Below are 13,440 nucleotides of genomic sequence, written 5' to 3'. Positions count from 1 at the left end.
TCTGTCCAACCCAGATAGTCCTGGAGGTCACAGATGGATGGAAATACTTACACAATAGCTCTCTGGGTTATGTACACCTTAGGAACTTGCTCTTTAATATTACATAAATTTCCCCTACTTTGAAATGATCAAATGAACCCCTACTTGCAACAAATTCTCATCACAATCACCTTGCTACATGTGTAGCTTTAAAATCATTGGAAAGGCCTTTCTTTGCACTAAAATAAGGCTAAATGAGAAACATATGTACCTGTTCTGACTTACAAATTCAATTTAATGATATACTTAGGAATGGAGCTCATTCATAACCCCAGGACTGCCTATAATCACCATTCCTATACTACCAAAAAGCAAACCAAATCCACTGCCTCTGAGTTTATTCTGACTCACAACTCCATTGGGTTTCCAAGGCTATAAATCTTTATGGAAGTAATTGCTTCATCTTCCTCCCACAAAGCTGCTGGTGAGTTTGAACCACCAACCTTCTGGTTATTGACCAAATGCCTTACTCACTATGCTACCAGAGAGCCTTCCTTCCTATTCTAAAGCTGAGAAAATAGAATCTAAGGATTTGGATTCAGAGGTACAGTAATCACTTGGAATTTTAGTTTGGCTCTTAATGAATTATTTTATTATTATCTCACTTATATTTATTTATTTGGTGAAAAAAAAAAAAGAAACCCATGTCCCAGTTTATCCCAAAAGTTATTTCCTTGGTTTGAATACATTCAAAATAAAGTATACGTCTCTTAGTTATAAAGGCAATTTTGGAAAAAATGTCAGCATTTTTATTCATTGATGGATTGATTTTTTAGAATGCCTATAGCTATGCAATCCAGACTCCACCACAGGAGAAAAAATTAATGTTCAGAAATAGCACAAAGTAAAATGTCTTGTATATGGATTCCTGCAGTTACAGTTAAGTCCAATGTTTTAGGAAAATTAAACAGAAAGCAGTTTAGCCTGGAAATTATTTCATAATTATTTCCAGGGGGGCCAGAGTCAAGTTTAACCATTGATGGAATGATGTAGCTCTGATGTGGCAACTGAGCATACTATCAGGCTTTACCCCTTTGCCCATGGCAACTACCTTATTCTTTGTGTCAAGTATTCAATGCTATCTCAGTTCTGTTCACCATACATTCATGAAGAACTTGGCCTGAGCCTCACAGGAATTCTGGGCACTGTAGATGTAATTGCTAAGCACTATTCCTGTCTTTCAGGCCTGCAGGCCTACAGTCTTAGGCTTCTTTGTATTTCAGACATTGGCTAAAGGATTTCAGGGTATATTATATGCACCAATTATATTTCCAGAATGAGCTGCTGCCTAATTAGTATTAAATCAGAGGGAAATTTAAGCCTGGAACAAAGATGTTGATGTTTTAGAAGTCAGAGTTAAAGGAAATGTTCTACAGTGTGGAGACACAAATGCAAAAGAGAACTAAGGTGGACTATCGAACTCCTGGGAGAACTAAGCCTCAACTCACAAGCTCTTACAAATTTTGCAGTCTATTTGAAAATTATAGGAAGTAACAACAGGGAAATTCAGCTGGTGTGAGAGCAAAGACTGGTGGTCTTCCAAAAAAAAGAAAAAGTGTGCATGGCAAAAAGCCTGCCTTCCAACAGTCCATAGAACAGTCTGGGCTGGCCTCTGTGAAATGTTCCTGAATCTGTGGATCTCTGCAGCCAGGACTAGGGGTTCCTCCTTTCACATAAGAGCAATCAAGAAGCCCATGCTATCACCTATTTTAAAAATCATAGCATATAAAACAGGCAACCTTAGCCCCAGCTACTGTCTCTGTCAATCATCATGCACATCAAATAAGATCCTTCCTAGGGTTTCCAAGATGGTATCTCTATGGAAGTAGATTGCCCAGTCTTCCTTCCAAGGAGTGACTGGTGGGTTTGAACTACCAGTCTTCTGGTTAGCAATCAAATGCCTTAGATGCTACACCACCAGAGATCCTAAATACGTCTTGTTGTTGTGGTTATGTGCCTTCGAATCGGACCCGACTCATAGCAACCCCTCCTTGGGTTTCCGAGGCAGTATCATTACTGAAGTAGATTGCCTCATCTTTCTTCCGAGGAGTGGCTGGTGGGTTTGAACCACCAGCCTTCTGGTTAGCAGTCAAGTGTCTTAGCAACTATGCTACGAGAGCTCCTAAATACCTCTTAGGTAGACTAAAATGACATAAATACCGGGGCAATTGCTGACTGTGTCCAATCTAATAACCTCCTCCTGTGATGCTGCAAAAATCTTGTGAATCTAAAAAACTACTTCAACAACATAAGCAAAGCTAATGTGCAATGCCTTAAGATAACTTCATTTTCCTAAGACCTACCTAAACTCCCATCACAAGTTTTTTTTTAACACAACTTTGTTTAAATATAATCCACATAGCATACAATTCATCATTTTTAAGTGTACAATTCCATAATTTTCCATGTATTCATATATTTGTGCAACCATCATTTCATTTCATTTAGAACATGTTCATCATCTCAAAAATTAAACCTTCTATCCTCCCCCTCCTCCCTGGCAATACAAAAGTACTAAATTATTTTCTGTTCCTATAGATCTGCTTATTCTGGACATTTTATGTAAATGGAACCATGCATTTGTGGTGTTATTGCACTGTGTTTTCAAGGTCTATCTATATTGCATCATGTATTAGTTTTTCATTCCTTTTTATAATCCATTGTATGGATAGACTGCATTTGTTTATCCAGTCATCAGTTGATGGACATTTGGCTTGTCTCTACTTTTTGGTTATTATGGAAAATGCTGTAATGATGGTGCTAACAAACATTTTTGTTCAGTTTTTTTTTTTTTTTTTAATCAATGTATGTTTTTATTTCCTTTGGTCATATACCTAAAGGTAATACAGTAACTGTATGAGGACCGACAACTGTTTTCCAAAGTGGCTCTACCATTTTATATTCATGCCAGTAGTGTATGAGGGTTTCTCTACATCCTCCTCATTATTTTCTATTTTATTATAGCCATATCAGTGGATATGAAGTGGAATCTCATCGTAGTTTTGATTTGCATTTATCTAATGACTAACCAGAAGGTTGGTGGTTCAAACCCAGCAGCCACTCTGCAGAAGGAAGACCAGGCAATCTTCTTCCATAAAGATTTATGGCCTCAGAAACCCAAAGGGAGTTGTTATTAGTTGAAATCGACTTGATGGCAATGAGTTTGATTTTAATGCCTAAGGATGTTGTATACATTATGACCATTTTTGTGTCTTTTTTTGGCAGAAATGTCTATTCATATTCTTTACTCATTTGTTTAAAAAATTAGTTATATCTTTTTATTATTGACCTCTATGAGTCATTTATGTATTCTGATATAAGTCCTCACCATGAAGGCAATTAGCCACATATTCCATACCTTCCTCCTGTTCTTAACTCTACTTCTTCATCTGTTGCTCCTGGCAAAGAGACAGTAATTTTCCTGCCTTGGATGGCTACTTGCAAGATTTAAAATCTAGACATTATGCAATAGAGTGGGAGGTAAAACAAAAATCAGTAATCATGTTTTTAAGCCAATTACTAGGACTGTCCCATGAAGCTGTGACTGCAAACTCCCAAATGAAGGAATTTCATCCCATGAGATTTTTATTATTATTATTATTATTCTGTTCTGCTTTCTTTACATTACATGAATTTTATCTAATATGACTTTTTTATTTATTTAATTTTTCTTTCACTATATTTTTTTAGTGGATGTCCTAGGACTTACCATCTTCATCTTAACTTCCCAGAATCAACTTTTTATTGATACTAACTTAATTCCAGTGAGAAATAATTAACATTAACCCAATATAGCTCTATTTCTTTTCCTCCCTTTTTGCAGTACTACTCTTGTATATATTATATATATATATATAAATGTTCCAACACAATACATTGTTATAATTATCTAATTTTATGACTTTTTTTTAAAAGGTTTTGAAAAGAATGGAGAACAAATATATATCGATAAACTAAACAAAAAAACTCACTGCCATCAATTCAATTCCCACTCATAGCAACCCCCATTGGGTTTCTAAGGCTGTAAAGCTTTATGGAGAAGCTTTGGTAGCATAGTACCTAAAGCACTTAACCGCTAACCAGAAGGCTGGAGATTCAAACCCACTAGTCGCTCCTCGGATGGAAGGTTGGGCAATCTATTTCCGAAGTGATACTGTCTCAGAAACCCAAGGAGGGGTGCTATGAGTGAACAACATCAACAAAGCTTTATGGAGGAAGACCACCTCATCTTTCTTCTGTGGAGGGGTTGGTGAGTTTGAACTACCAACCTTTAGGCAACTGCCTTAAACACTATACCACCAGAGCTCCTTATATATCTGTAGTTTGTGTTATGTTTACCTTATTTATCATTTCTGTTGTTGTTGTTGTTGTTGTTATGTGCCATCAAGTCGGCCCGACTCATAGCGACCTCCTCCTTGGGTTTCCGAGGCAGTATCACTAAGGAAGTAGGCTTGCCTGACCTTCCTTCCGAGGAGTGGCTGGTGGGTTTTCTGGTCCTCTTAATTTGTTCCTATGCAGTCATTTCTTTAGCCCAATACAGGTTTCTCCCAAACAACCTACTTTATATGGAAATTGGAAGTATATATGTACAATTGCTTATTCATTTGCTTTTAAAATCAGTTAACAGAATATAAAAAAGCCCCCGTGGTGCACTGGTTTAGCACTTGACTGCTAACTGAAAGGTCAGTGGTTCAAATCCACAAGCTGTCCATGGGAGAAAGATGTACTAGTCTGCCTCTGTCTATTTCTTCTCTCATAAAATTAAGCCTCTGACATTTCTCTTTAGGCGATGTAGCCAGTCACCCTGGGATAGCGGTGGTTGAGGCAGTGTTGCCTGATTGTCTCCCTGACCAAGTTGTTTATTGTCATCAATTAGATTTCAACTCGTGGAGACCCAGATTTTAATCTCCTCTAATTGCTCACTAGGGAGCCTTGGTGGAGCAGTGATTCAGTGGTTAATTGGTAGTTCCAATCCACCAGCTGCTCCATGGGAGAAAGGTGTGGTAGTCTGCTTCTGTGAAGATTAACACCTTAGAAACTGTGGGGCAGTTCTACTCTGATTTGTAAATCAGCTAAGAGTCAGAAAGGACTTGATGGCAATGGGTTAATTTCTTTCTTATTGATGAATGCTTTCAACAGTTCCCGGGAGGGTATATTACTTCACAGAAAAATTCATTTAAACCCAAATTTTTCTGAAAGGGTACTTCCTGAGGTTAGTGTTTGTGATTTGTCTTGATCCTAAGAAGCCTCTTGGAACTTCTCTTTTCTTTGTTTGCTTCTACAAACTAGCCAGCCTACCTTTAAGTTATGTCTCCAATGAACCTCTCAGTCTCCTCCGGATTGCCTTCCACCACTGTTTTTTTTTTTTTTTTTTTTTAGATTTGGTCTTCTGCATGCTCTTTTGCAACTGAAGTCAGTTTCTTTGGGAAAAGATTAAGAGCTGTTCGTTTTATGGCCTAATTCCCACAGCCCCAGGCAGAATCTCTGAGCCTGGGCTCTGGATCTTGGGTCTTGCAGTGGAATCAATTTCATGGTTTTCTCTAATTTACAACCCAGGTAGAGGAGCTAGGGTATAGAAAGAGCAATTTGTAGGGAGCTGGTGGTAGCTTTTGGTCTTTTTGTATTACTTCTCCCATGTGGAACCATCAAGTTAAAAGATGTGTCAAGGGCAATCAGGTTCCAGAGCTCTGGTATCATGCATGTCCAAGACACAGCTGCTGTGTCATCAGTATTGGTTGGGCAGAAAAAGATATCCTCACCTCTCAACCACCCTCAAACATTAACTTACTCTTATCAATAGGTAGTTGGAACAATGAGAAATGCTGATGCCCTGTCACTTCTAGGAAAATAACATCTATCTGGGAGATAGAGAGAGAGAGAGAGCATACCTTGTATACTTGGCTGGGACAGTCTGGAGTGGAGTTTTCATCTCACTGATCTGGGACAGAGAGGGAGGATGTGGTTTTGATTCAAATGCCACAGAATGACAATATTCTTACTGAATTTTAGTAGAATTTCTTGAATAGACATTTTTTTTTTTTTTTCCATTGGCTCTATACCCTTAGGCCCATTCCAGGGACCTAATTTTAGGAGCTCTGGTAGCATAGTGCCTAAGGCACTTGACTGCTAACCAGAAGGCTGGTGGTTCAAACCCACCAGCCACTCCTCAGAAGGAAGGCTGGGCAATCTACTGCCGTAGTGATACTGCCTTGGAAACGCAAGGAGGGGTTGCTATGAGTTGGGTCCTACTCAACGGCACATAACAACAATAACAACAACAACAACAACAAGGACTGGATCTCTTGGCGTAGTTGTTCAGCTTGTAGGCCCTGTCCTTTCTTTGGTTGAGAGTTGAGCCACAAGATTTAGTGCAATTCCTGGCCAAGAGGGTGTCTTGGGGATTTCACTACTCTGTCAGACCAGTAAAACCAAAAACCAACATCATTGTCATCGGGTTGATTTCGACTCATAGCGACCCCTCCTTGGGTTTCCAAGGTGCTTTCTCTATGGAAGTAGATTGCTTAGTCCTGGTCCTTTTTGTGTCTTTGAATTATGTTCCACATTTTTTTCCTCCCAATGTGTCCAGGATGTCCAATTTTGATCACTTTCTGAGTGATTAGCATTGGTGGCTGGGACCCTCTAGTTCTTCTATGCTCAGGGTTGTTAAGTTTCCGTGATCCATTGGTCCTTTGAACTAATTGTTTCAATTCATCTTTGATTTTCATCACTCTTCTTTGCACAGTATGAGGAGAAACCAATAGTTGCATCTTAGGTGGCCGTTTGCAAACTTTTAAGACCCTAGTGGTTACTCACTAAAATAGGATATAGAACAGCATTTTTATGTTAACTGTGTTGTGCAATTGACTTTGATGTCCTCTGTGACAATTTTCTGGTCCCTAGCCCCAGCAACTCATTTCCTCAAGGTGCTTGGTTGTGGCTAAGAATTTACCCTAACTTTGTCCTCTTATTGCTATAAGGTATATGGACATTTTTATAGCACCTACAAATGTGGGAATATTGTCTGCCAAACCTATGTATGGTGATGGATATATTCCTGTTTGCCTACCCATATCTGATCTTCTTACCTGTCTATCTATGTATCCACCTATAAATTAGTGTTTGTTATTACTGATAGTGCAGTAATGCAAGTGTGATAGTATGTATCTTTCTTGTTTGTACCTCTCATACAACTCTGTCTGTCAACCTTTTCCTTAGAGATAATGTGAATGTCACACACTTTTGTTATAATGCCTTTTCCTTCACCCAAATCAATACATGACTTTTAGCTAGTCAGTGATTTTTCCCTTCCCTTCCCTTCCCTCCCATCACTGGTAACCAACAAAGAAAAATTCCTTCCCTATATAAACCTTTCCTTTACTTTTTATAGTAGCAGACTTACACAGTATTTGTCCTTCTGTGAATGACTTATTTCACTCAGCATAATGACCTCAATGTCCGTCCATGTTATGAGGTGGATTCTTCATTATTCCTTAATTTTGCATGGCATATTATTGTATGCATGTACCATAGTTTGTTGTTGTTTTTAATTATTTTCATCAGTTTAAGTGTGAAACTTGTCTGTGGAAATTCTCATGCTGTTATGTCAGAAGTCAATTCTCATAGTTATTTTTTTATTTTTATGTCAAATTTTACCCAAGATATATCATTAAAAACAAAACCAAATTCATGGCCATAGAGTCGATTCTGACTCATAGCAACTACACTGAGTTTCCAAGGCTGTAAGTCATTTTGGAAGCTGACTGTCTTATCTTTCTTCTACAGAGTGGCTGGTGAGTTCGACCCACTGATTTTTGTTAGCAGTCAAATGCCTTAACCACTACACTACTAGAGCTCCTTTAAAATACATAATTATGTTAAATAAATAATTCTTAGACTCATATATTGAGAAGAGCTTTGAGATGTTCATATCCAATGGCCCAATTTTTGAAAGGAGGACCTTGAAGTAAGGAATAGGCATGCAACTTCCTTAAAGACAGAGAACTTAGAAGTAGACTCAGCCCTGGGATACGTTCCTCCAGATTCCCACTCTGGATCTATTTCTTTAAACTGGGGTAATCAAACTATAACCCACAGACCAAACCTAACCATACCCATCAGTTTTCATAATGTGTACCACTACTTTCAAGCTATATTTGCAGATTAGTAGTTGTGACAAGGGAGCTATAGTGGAATAGTGCTTAAGGCTTTTGATTGATAAACAGTGGAGTGCTAACCACTCCTCAGAAGAAAAATTGGACAATCTACTTCCATAGTGATACACTTTGGAAACCCAAGTTGCTATGAGTCGGATGTGACTTGAAAGCAGTGAAGTTTTTTTTTTTTTTTTTTTTTTTGTTTTGTTTTAGTTGTGACAAGAACTATAGCACAAAGCTAAATCATTTACTATATGATCACTTAAAGTAAAAATTTTGCTAATTGCTGTATTAAACCAATTCTTAAATCTCACCTTTTTCTTGGGATTACTCATTGTGATAGTGTAGTTTGTATGTCAACTTGGCTGGGCCTGGTTGAGTGGCTGGGCAGCTGGTGGTAGTTATTCCCCATGATGAGTCTGGCAATCAACTCCATGGTGGGGTCTACCACAAGCAGCATTTGGGTATGTGGTCTACTTCCTGTATATAAGCAGCAGCATGAGGAATGTTCTCTAGCTTATGGTATGCTTGGACTTTGGATTTAGCCATGTCGTTGTTCAGCAGCCTGCAATGCTCTGCCAGCCTTGGGACTTACAATGCACTTAAGTTAATGGACTGCCATGTGGTTTGGTAACATTGGGGCTGTGCCATTTTACTTATCAACCTTGGGTTTGTCAGACTCAGCAGCCAGCAGCTGTCTGAGTGAAAAAAGACTCTAGCTTCTGTGGGCCAGGAGCAAGAGGCAGAGCTGAACCTCAAGGTTGAGGGACTTTCACCCAGCTCCTAGAGACTAGCACTTTGAGCCTCCAAACTGTAAGAGAATAAACTTCTGTTGTTAAGGCCATCCCATTTGTGGTATTTTCTGTTAGAGTGGCACTAGGTAAACAGAAAAGAATTTGGTACCGAGAGAGTGGGGTGTTGCTCTGACAGATACCTAAAATGTGGAAGCAGGAGTAGAGTGTGTACTTGATCTGAGACCCTGGAAGAGAGACCCTGGCATACGTCATAACAGCAGGGGCAGAGCCAATAGACTGGCAGAGAGATACCGGCAGAGAGACCAGCATGAAAGACAGCAGTTGCAGAGCCTAGAAGCCGGAATTAACAGCAACAGGCTTACCAGCCCACAGATGAGAAAGCCGGGTGCCATTGGGTAGGTGGCTTCCTGGTAGAGTGGGTTGCCTTTGGGCATTAATTGGTGAAGACATTGGCATGAAATGGAGTAGCAGGTTGGCCGGCACACAGAGCAAAAGAGCTGAGTGCTTTTGGGGCAGGAAGATTTCCTGCTGAGTGGGTTGCCTTCACCATTAATTGGCAGAAGCAGAGAGACCAAAGAAACAGAAACAGAGTTGCCTCAGCTGGAAGGGTAGGATCATGGCCTCTGGGGGTGGAATGACCACGGCCCCCTAGGTTTCAAAGAGCCAGGCCTTCACCAACTTGGTTCTGGAGTGTGGAGCTGCTCGTTCATGTGAGCCAGTGGGATGGAACCATAGCTGCTGTCCAAGAGTGAGGAGCCAGAGTTGCCATGCCCAAGAGAGAGAGGAACTGAGCCCGGCAGGCCAAGGGGGTGAGGTTGCCACTTAGAGGAACTAGGGGAATGGAGCCACCCAATGAGAGAGATCTATACAGATTCCACCCAATGAAGATTTGCATAGATGCCAAGTTGACAAGGGGTAGAAATGTGGTATTTTAGTTTATATGTCAACTTGGCTGGGTCTGCTTTGAGTGGCTGGGCAGCTGGTGGTAGTTATTCCGCATGACAATACTGGCAATCAACTCCACAGTGGGATCTATCACAAGCAGCTGAGTAGCTGCCTTTGTGTATGTGGCCTGCTTCTTGTATATAAGCATCAGTTTTGGGAATGGTCTCTGGTTTATGGCATGCTTCATGGACCCTGGATTTAACTGTGTCATTGTTCAGCAGCCTGCCATGCTCTGCTTACCTTGGGACTTACAATGGATAAATTAATGGCTTGTCGTGTGGTTTGGTAACATTGGGACTATGCTTTTTTACTTGTCAACCTTGGTTTTGTCAAGCTCAACAGCCAGCAGCTGAGTGAAAAAAGCCTCTAGCTTCTGTGGGCTGGAAGCAGGAGGCAGAGCTGAACCCCAAGGTTGAGGGGCTTTCACCCAACCCCTAGAGGCTGGCACTTTGAACTTGAACTTAAAGCCTCCAAACTGTAAGAGAATAAACTCCTGTGTTAAGGCCATCCCATTTGTGGTATTTTCTGTTAGAGTGGCACTAGGTAAACAAAACACTCGTTACCAATTTTTATATCAAGCACAATCTAGGCAGGACAAAGAAGTACCATCAGTTTAATAAGAAATAAAGTGAATATATTTTTTAAAAATGTTAATTATATATAAAAACTGGAAATGTAAAAAATGATCACTAAGTTTTCAATGAGGTAGCAACTGAAGAAAACAGCTCCACTACCAGGTGGGTAAACAAAGGAAGAAGCTAAACTTACTAAAATATAAAAGCTTAGAGTAAGTGCTTTGCATAGCTGAAACCCAGATCTTTAAGAATGGGGTGCTGCTGGTCTAGAGCTGGGTCCCTTTTGGACCCTATGGAGCTGGGGCTTCAAAGAAGAAACAAGATTTTCATGGTTCTACAAATGTTGGGAAAATGGAGAATTGAATTGAATTGACCCATTGAATGTAGTTCCTGGTATGAACTTCATCTGCCAAAGTGAAGAAACAAGTCTGGGGTGACACTCTCAGAACCAGAACCAGACAGGAAGTAGTAACTCTCTTCTGCAAGCCAGGGTTTTGAACTAGTTCTTCCTGGTTCAGTCTTGGCCAACAAAGTGAAACTAGGATGAAGTCAAATTTGTGAAATCTAGGTGAAATGGAACAGTAAGTGGAATGGGAGGGTTGACACCCTGTTCGAAACTTAGGTCCCCTCCTAGAATACCAGGGCAGTGTGCCCATTTCTTAGCAATCAAATATCTTGAGTGAGAGTTAGCTACAGTGATGTCCCACTCAAAGTTGGTGGCCAACCACTCTCCTTTGAATATTTGATACTCTCTACAGTACTGGCAATATCCTAATCTCCTAATGAAAGGACTCACTACACTTTTTTGTGTCTCTCATTCCAGGGCTTCAACCCATAATTTTTCCAATTCATCTTATCATTCTGCCTCACCCAAATTTGGTTCTCTTCCTATTTTACTGTATGAGCCATGACTGAACTGATTCAAATTGGTTTGAAGTCCTGTTCCAAGCTTCCAGTATTGCAGGCTCTCTACAAGTTTAATTGACAGTTGAACAGGGGCACCTGGCAAATCAGAAAATGAAGTTTTGCGAGTCCCAACCCTAGCATTGCAAAATAGAATACAAAATAGGTTTAAAGCTGGAGGACAATAGTTTAGTAAATGATAACATCTTCATTAACTAGACTATAAGATCAGCTTGAAGAGGGATGCCAATGAAGGAAAAAGGACAAACTTGGAGGAAAGCATAATGTATGTAGAGGTGTTACAAGGACTAGGGAACATATATTTCAAAGACATAATGACTGAAAAATTGAAATGAAATTTTATACGGAATGAAAAGTAATTATTGAGAAGATAAAGTGTGTGGAGGGAGGTATTTGGCAGGAGGACAGACATAACTTAAAATCACTCAAACATGGTTGAGCTATAAAATTTGATACAGTAAATTTAGGCTTCAGATAGTTCTCTCAGAAATCACTATCAAGAAGGATTTGTGATGCTTGTAACTTTATATACATATTTTTGATAATTAATAAGAATAATATATGAATACCACAAGTTCGTGACCAACTAGAAGTTGGAAGTAATATATAATCGTATTCCATGCATTTATATTTAATTATATTTATATGATGTTTAGGTAACTACTGCTGATTTAATTTACAGTACAAAAGAAGTAGTGCCAATTTTACCAGAGGATTACCCTCATAATAGGGGGTGGAGGTATTAATGATATTAAATGTACCTGTAAAGCATCATTGCAGACATGCTACCCTTCCTTAGGAGTGCTTTTGTAGCACTATAGATAGAGGAAGTTGTATGGGAGAAAAAGTAGGGAATAATTACCACATGATATAATAAGGACACCATATATCAGAAATATTATTATTGTGTTGGTGACAGATAACACCACCATGACCTTGTGATAATATTGAACTATGTATCTTTTTAAGAATTACACATCCAGTGCTTCATTTACTCATTGACATGGCCTTATAAGTTGTATAAGGAAGACCATTTATCCATTCACAACACATTTTTCAAAACCTGCTATATCCTAGGGACCAAGGATGTGGATATAAATTATATAATTTTTGTCCTTATAAAGCTCACAGTTGAGTGGCAAAGTATGATGGTTATTTCCTTGTGAGTAGAGTAGCTGCAGAGAGGTGTAGGAGGGATATGGCTCAGAGCACATAATAGGAGGACTCCTAGGAGACTACCTTGCTGTAAGTTTTTGAAGGCAATTAATTAGCCCAGAAAAATGAAGGAAAAGGAAGGAGAGAGGCTTAAGATGAAGAATGGCAAAGGAATGAAATGTACAGGAGCACATGGTGAATTCACAAGTCATACCAAGTGGCTAGGAGCTCTGGTAGCATAGTGGCTAAAAGCACTTGACTGCTAACCAGAAGGCTGGCAGTTCAAACCCACCAACCACTCCTCAGAAGGAAGGTTGGGCAATCCTACTTCTGTAGTGATACTGCCTCAGAAACCCAAGGAGGGGTCGCTATGAGTCGGGGCCGACTCAACGGCACATAACAACAACAACAACAACAACAACCAAGTGGCTACCGTTTAGAGCTGAAAAAGGTAAATGAAGGAAATGAACTGGACAAATATGATGGGACCATTCATTAAGGTCCTTTATGCCATTATGGAGAAAGATGATTTTATGTTGTAAGGGAAATCAATCAAATAGTATTATTTAGAGATTGACATGGTAGGGATAACATTTTAGAAAGATCAAGTGCAAACATCTATATAAATACACATTAGAAACATACCAAATGAAAAAGGAAGATACAAGTGAACATATGAACCAAGTTACCATTACTATAAGTTTTAAAACAAACTGAACAATATTACTTTTGGAAATTTATATATGAAGTAAGATTATAAAAAAGGCAGATAAATGATATATACCAATGTCAGAAGCAACTAGAGAGGATGAGAGGAAAGTGCTCTATGGATAATTACAATACTCTTTGAGATTACTAAAAGGTCTACAATTGTGTATTTCTTTAAAAGAAAAT

This window comes from Orycteropus afer, unplaced genomic scaffold (assembly GCF_000298275.1).
Source record: "Orycteropus afer afer isolate SDZICR_OR568_19922 unplaced genomic scaffold, OryAfe1.0 scaffold00004, whole genome shotgun sequence".
Lineage (NCBI taxonomy): Eukaryota > Metazoa > Chordata > Mammalia > Tubulidentata > Orycteropodidae > Orycteropus > Orycteropus afer.
The sequence above is the reverse complement of the archived record's forward strand: the minus strand, read 5'-3'. Positions refer to the sequence as shown.